General features: G+C 39.7%; 3 non-coding genes across 3 annotated transcripts; all 3 read right to left on the bottom strand.

Annotated features, from left to right (window-relative positions):
* Positions 1–276: 276 nt before the first annotated feature.
* TRNAP-AGG (transfer RNA proline (anticodon AGG)) lies at positions 277–348 on the bottom strand. Its single transcript has one exon. It is a non-coding gene; the product is annotated as a tRNA-Pro (tRNA).
* Positions 349–2,793: 2,445 nt separating this feature from the next.
* On the bottom strand, positions 2,794–2,866 carry TRNAV-CAC (transfer RNA valine (anticodon CAC)). The gene has a single exon. It is a non-coding gene; the product is annotated as a tRNA-Val (tRNA).
* A 2,827-nt stretch (positions 2,867–5,693) lies between these two features.
* TRNAV-CAC (transfer RNA valine (anticodon CAC)) lies at positions 5,694–5,766 on the bottom strand. Its single transcript has one exon. It is a non-coding gene; the product is annotated as a tRNA-Val (tRNA).
* Between the last annotated feature and the right edge of the window lie 1,734 nt (positions 5,767–7,500).

Raw genomic sequence — 7,500 nt, 5'->3', positions numbered from 1 at the left:
GTGATTCTTCTTTGATGAAACTGCTCAAAACAGACTATTCCAAGGGCATCTGGTTTTAGATTTCTTTCATGCAACCTGCCCGACAGCCCTATCTGAACGCTTGTATATGCCTTGCAAGTTCAGCATTTTTGCAAAATGCTTAAAGAGAAATGTTTCCTATTTGCTCAGGCAGGGCAAGATTAAAAGCATGAGACTCTAGCAAATATGCATCCACTACTGCAAAGAGAAAATTGATATTGGCTTTGAAATGCATACTTCAAAAGAGCACCAATGAAAGGGCTCGTCCGGGATTTGAACCCGGGACCTCTCGCATCCTAAGCGAGAATCATACCCCTAGACCAACGAGCCGTTGAAAGACCCTCACCTCTGAAAAGGTAACACCAGCTCTAAGCCCGCAATGAAGATCATGCTGGGGTCTTTTTCATGCTTGGTCTGTGAATTCACAGGAAATTCAGTGTCAACTTACCCTTTCTCAAACGATAGCACTATCATTTGTAAATGTCCCCTTTTATTTTGTCTCAGCATTGGACACGTCTTACAGGAAGTCAGCCGTTATTTATATATTTCTGCATTGGCTAGAGCCTAAAGAGAAAGAATAAAAAGCTGTTCATAACAACATAAGAAACACATTTTGCCTTTTCTCTCCAATACTGATTCCCTTTGTGCAATACGGAATGCCAAGGTGAATAGCTGGGCCACAGATTCTGGCTAATTATCTATCTCTTGAATGCAAGAAGCAATAAAAACTGCCTAATGCAGGACTAAAGCATTCCTTGCATAGCCTCTAACATCATAACATAACTGAGCTGCTGGTAACAAGCTAAGCAATGCCTTCCCAAAATGAGAAGTACATGTGCTTATGTGCTTATCCGCTCAATCAGCGCTCAATGAGGCTCGATCAGGCGAGATATAGGAAAGGTGGAAAGGGTCCAAATGGCTGTCCCTTCCTTTTTAGGGTGGGTCCTGCTGACTATCATAGGATTCCTCTTAAGAGTGGCCAGGGTCAGAGGAAAAACTTTCAATGCTTCTTAGTGTTCTCTCCAGAAGCAGGCATTTTCTGTGCCTTTAATTTCAGGCTTTTCCCAGCAGTCTCTGTTCTGCCTATGTAAATTAACAAAAGCAGTGCTTATTCCTCACTTGCTCTAATGTCCTTCCTGTCCACAAAGCTCTGCCTAAGTATGCTTTTTTTCTTTTTCAGGGAAATTCTAAATGGTTTCTCTGTCCACTCTGTGGCAGTAGAATGCTGATTATGATGCCATGTTTTGTGGAATCACCAAGGTACAACTACAGAGGAATATATGAGTCTGAAGGACATGGAACTCTTAGCTAACACATCACAATATATGATGCTTGCCAACCAAGCACTACATTCTGGTGCGCTGATGATCAGAACATTCTGCTCCTAAAGGAAAGAAAATACCGCTTGATTGAAAATAACGTCTCTGTTTATATTAACGCTCTCTCTCTCCCTATATCTATCTATCTATCTATCTATCTATCTATCTATCTATCTATCTATCTATCTATCTATCTATCTATCTATCTATCTATCTATCTATCTATCTATCTATCTATCTATCTATCTATCTATCTATCTATCTATCTATCTATCTATCTATCTATCTATCTATCTATCTATCTATCTATCTATCTATCTATCTATCTATCTATCTATCTATCTGTCTGTCTGTCTGTCTGTCTGTCTGTCTGTCTGTCTGTCTGTCTGTCTGTCTGTCTGTCTGTCTATCCATTCATCCATCCATCCATCCATCCATCCATCCATCCATCCATACATCCATCCATCACCCATCTATCTATTTATCTATCTATCTATCTATCTATCTATCTATCTATCTATCTATCTATCTATCTATCTATCTATCTATCTATCTATCTATCTATCTATCTATCTATCTATCTTTATATATGGATACATGCATACACCTACACATAGATATGCCATGCATTTCTTTGGATTTGTTTCAACCTCTTGCCATTTATTTGAGAATCCCTACTTTTCAAGTGACTGCAAATGAAGTAATCTCTGGCACGGTTTGGCTGATGCAAGGTAACCAAAACACAAGACAACTTTTAATAAAAATCATTGGTTTCTTTGTTAACGTGCACTGTCCAACATGGGACTTTCACACGTCAGGTAAATATGATAACCAATACACAACAGAAGCAGATGCAGATTGCTTATCAATATCGTGATAGAACAGTTGTGATTTGAGTAGAAGAAGCGCCCCTGAATTGATACTTATTATATACAGCCTGTAAGATAGTCAAAAATGCATGCTAGGAGAGGAGATGCAAATATAAATGTATTAGAAAAATACATAAAGAGGAGTGATATGCTTTTATTCATGCAAGGCTAGAAAAAATCCCCATACTGTCGAAAGCATTCATACACCACCAAATGGAAATAAACAATTCTGACATTAAACGAAAAGGTGACGATGCATTTGTATCATCACCTTGAGAAGGATCATCTAGGAATTGAGCCCAAGCCTCAGCACTTAAAAACCAGAAACACTCCACTAAAATAAGAGGCCTGTTGGTGCCAACAATTCTCAAAGTTAATGCTTGTTCTGGTTGAGCATTGAACCGAATGCAGGGCTCTTTTGAAAGTGAGGTCTGTGAATCAACAGATACATCCACATGCCAATTATGTTATTGTTTGTAAGAGAATTCACTTTCTTGGAACGAGACTGCATGAACCCATCTTCAGGGCCTGGACAATATCATGCAAAACGGCAACTCTCAACATTGCAGCCAAGACAATATAACTAGTGTTTCTGCCTGGTTTCGAACCGGGGACCTTTCGCGTGTGAGGCGAACGTGAAAACCACTACACTACAGAAACAGATACCTACAGGTGATTCTTCTGTGATGAAACTGCTCAAAACAGGCTATTCCAAGGGCATCTGGTTTTAGATTTCTTTCATGTAACCTGCCCGACATGAACGCTTGTATATGCCTTGCAAGTTCAGCATTTTTGCAAAATGCTTAAAGAGAAATGTTTCCTATTTGCTCAGGCAGGGCAAGGTTAAAAGCATGAGACTCTAGCAAATATGCATCCACTACTGCAAAGAGAAAATTGATATTGGCTTTGAAATGCATACTTCAAAAGAGCACCAATGAAAGGGCTCGTCTGGGATTTGAACCCGGGACCTCTCACACCCTAAGCGAGAATCATAGCCCTAGACCAACGAGCCATTGAAAGACCCTCACCTCTGAAAAGGTAATACCAGCTCTAAGCCCGCAATGAAGATCATGCTGGGGTCTTTTTCATGCTTGGTCTGTGAATTCACAGGAAATTCAGTGTCAACTTACCCTTTCTCAAACGATAGCACTATCATTTGTAAGTGTCCCCTTTTATTTTGTCTCAGCATTGGACACGTCTTACAGGAAGTCAGCAGTTATTTATATATTTCTGCATTGGCTAGAGCCTAAAGAGAAAGAATAAAAAGCTGTTCATAACAACATAAGAAACACATTTTGCCTTTTCTCTCAAATACTTATTCCCTTTGTGGAAATCGGAATGCCAAGGTGAATAGCTGGGCCACAGATTCTGGCTAATTATCTATCTCTTGAATGCAAGAAGCAATAAAAACTGCCTAATGCAGGACTAAAGCATTCCTTGCATAGCCTCTAACATCATAACATAACTGAGCTGCTGGTAACAAGCTAAGCAATGCCTTCCCAAAATGAGAAGTACATGTGCTTATGTGCTTATGTGCTTATGTGCTTATCCGCTCAATCAGTGCTCAATCAGGCTCGATATAGGAAAGGTGGAAAGGGTCCAAATGGCTTTCCCTTCCTTTTTAGGGTGGGTCCTGCTGACTATCATAGGATTCCTCTTAAGAGTGGCCAGGGTCAGAGGAAAAACTTTCAATGCTTCTTAGTGTTCTCTCCAGAAGCAGGCATTTTCTGTGCCTTTAATTTCAGGCTTTTCCCAGCAGTCTCTGTTCTGCCTATGTAAATTAACAAAAGCAGTGCTTATTCCTCACTTGCTCTAATGTCCTTCCTGTCCACAAAGCTCTGCCTAATTATGCTTTTTTTCTTTTTCAGGGAAATTCTAAATGGTTTCTCTGTCCACTCTGTGGCAGTAGAATGCTGATTATGATGCCATGTTTTGTGGAATCACCAAGGTACAACTACAGAGGAATATATGAGTCTGAAGGACATGGAACTCTTAGCTAACACATCACAATATGTGATGCTTGCCAACCAAGCACTACATTCTGGTGCGCTGATGATCAGAACATTCTGCTCCTAAAGGAAAGAAAATACCGCTTGATTGAAAATAAAGTCTCTGTTTATATTAACGCTCTCTCTCTCCCTATATCTATCTATCTATCTATCTATCTATCTATCTATCTATCTATCTATCTATCTATCTATCTATCTATCTATCTATCTATCTATCTATCTATCTATCTATCTATCTATCTATCTATCTATCTATCTATCTGTCTGTCTGTCTGTCTGTCTGTCTGTCTGTCTGTCTGTCTGTCTGTCCGTCTATCCATTCATTCATCCATCCATCCATCCATCCATCCATCCATCCATCCATCCATCCATCCATCCATCCATCCATCCATAAATCCATCCATCCATCCATCCATCCATCCATCCATCCATCCATCCATCCATCTATCTATCTATCTATCTATCTATCTATCTATCTATCTATCTATCTATCTATCTATCTATCTATCTATCTATCTATCTATCTATCTATCTATCTATCTATCTATCTATCTATCTATCTATCTATCTATCTATCTATCTATCTATCTATCTTTCTATCTATCTTTATATATGGATACATGCATACACCTACTCATAGATATGCCATGCATTTCTTTGGATTTGTTTCAACCTCTTGCCATTTATATGAGAATCCCTACTTTTCAAGTGACTGCAAATGAAGTCATCTCTGGCACGTTTTGGCTGATGCAAGGTAACCAAAACACAAGACAACTTTTAATAAAAATCATTGGTTTCTTTGTTAACGTGCACTGTCAAACATGGGACTTTCAAACGTCAGGTAAATATGATAACCAATACACAACAGAAGCAGATGCAGATTGCTTATCAATGTCGTGATAGAACAGTTGTGATTTGAGTAGTAGAAGCGCCCCTGAATTGATACTTAATATATACAGCCTGTAAGATAGTCAAAAATGCATGCTAGGAGAGGAGATGCAAATATAAATGTATTAGAAAAATACATAAAGAGGAGTGATATGCTTTTATTCATGCAAGGCTAGAAAAAATCCCCATACTGTCGAAAGCATTCATACACCACCAAATGGAAATAAACAATTCTGACATTAAACGAAAAGGTGACGATGCATTTGTATCATCACCTTGAGAAGGATCATCTAGGAATTGAGCCCAAGCCTCAGCACTTAAAACCAGAAACACTCCACTAAAATAGGAGGCCTGTTGGTGCCAACAATTCTCAAAGTTAATGCTTGTTCTGGTTGAGCATTGAACCGAATGCAGGGCTCTTTTGAAAGTGAGGTCTGTGAATCAACAGATACATCCACATGCCAATTATGTTATTGTTTTTAAGAGAATTCACTTTCTTGGAACGAGACTGCATGAACCCATCTTCAGGGCCTGGACAATTTCATGCAAAACGGCAACTCTCAACATTGCAGCAAAGACAATATAACTAGTGTTTCTGCCCGGTTTCGAACCGGGGACCTTTCGCGTGTGAGGCGAACGTGATAACCACTACACTACAGAAACAGATACCTACAGGTGATTCTTCTGTGATGAAACTGCTCAAAACAGACTATTCCAAGGGCATCTGGTTTTAGATTTCTTTCATGCAACCTGCCCGACAGCCCTATCTGAACGCTTGTATATGCCTTGCAAGTTCAGCATTTTTGCAAAATGCTTAAAGAGAAATGTTTCCTATTTGCTCAGGCAGGGCAAGATTAAAAGCATGAGACTCTAGCAAATATGCATCCACTACTGCAAAGAGAAAATTGATATTGGCTTTGAAATGCATACTTCAAAAGAGCACCAATGAAAGGGCTCGTCCGGGATTTGAAGCCGGGACCTCTCGCACCCTAAGCGAGAATCATACCCCTAGACCAACGAGCTGTTGAAAGACCCTCACCTCTGAAAAGGTAACACCAGCTCTAAGCCCGCAATGAAGATCATGCTGGGGTCTTTTTCATGCTTGGTCTGTGAATTCACAGGAAATTCAGTGTCAACTTACCCTTTCTCAAACGATAGCACTATCATTTGTAAGTGTCCCCTTTTATTTTGTCTCAGCATTGGACACGTCTTACAGGAAGTCAGCCGTTATTTAAATATTTCTGCATTGGCTAGAGCCTAAAGAGAAAGAATAAAAAGCTGTTCATAACAACATAAGAAACACATTTTGCCTTTTCTCTCCAATACTGATTCCCTTTGTGCAAATCGGAATGCCAAGGTGAATAGCTGGGCCACAGATTCTGGCTAATTATCTATCTCTTGAATGCAAGAAGCAATAAAAACTGCCTAATGCAGGACTAAAGCATTCCTTGCATAGCCTCTAACATCATAACATAACTGAGCTGTTGGTAACAAGCTAAGCAATGCCTTCCCAAAATGAGAAGTACATGTGCTTATGTGCTTATCCGCTCAATCAGCGCTCAATGAGGCTCGATCAGGCGAGATATAGGAAAGGTGGAAAGGGTCCAAATGGCTGTCCCTTCCTTTTTAGGGTGGGTCCTGCTGACTATCATAGGATTCCTCTTAAGAGTGGCCAGGGTCAGAGGAAAAACTTTCAATGCTTCTTAGTGTTCTCTCCAGAAGCAGGCATTTTCTGTGCCTTTAATTTCAGGCTTTTCCCAGCAGTCTCTGTTCTGCCTATGTAAATTAACAAAAGCAGTGCTTATTCCTCACTTGCTCTAATGTCCTTCCTGTCCACAAAGCTCTGCCTAAGTATGCTTTTTTTCTTTTTCAGGGAAATTCTAAATGGTTTCTCTGTCCACTCTGTGGCAGTAGAATGCTGATTATGATGCCATGTTTTGTGGAATCACCAAGGTACAACTACAGAGGAATATATGAGTCTGAAGGACATGGAACTCTTAGCTAACACATCACAATATATGATGCTTGCCAACCAAGCACTACATTCTGGTGCGCTGATGATCAGAACATTCTGCTCCTAAAGGAACGAAAATACCGCTTGATTGAAAATAACGTCTCTGTTTATATTAACGCTCTCTCTCTCCCTATATCTATCTATCTATCTATCTATCTATCTATCTATCTATCTATCTATCTATCTATCTATCTATCTATCTATCTATCTATCTATCTATCTATCTATCTATCTATCTATCTATCTATCTATCTATCTATCTGTCTGTCTGTCTGTCTGTCTGTCTGTCTGTCTGTCTGTCTGTCTGTCTGTCTGTCTATCCATTCATCCATTCATCCATCCATCCATCCATCCATCCATCCATCCATCCATACATCCATCCA

This window comes from Lissotriton helveticus, chromosome 8 (assembly GCF_964261635.1).
Source record: "Lissotriton helveticus chromosome 8, aLisHel1.1, whole genome shotgun sequence".
NCBI lineage: Eukaryota > Metazoa > Chordata > Amphibia > Caudata > Salamandridae > Lissotriton > Lissotriton helveticus.
Note: the sequence above shows the minus strand (reverse complement) of the source record. Positions and strands in the feature narration are given on the sequence as shown.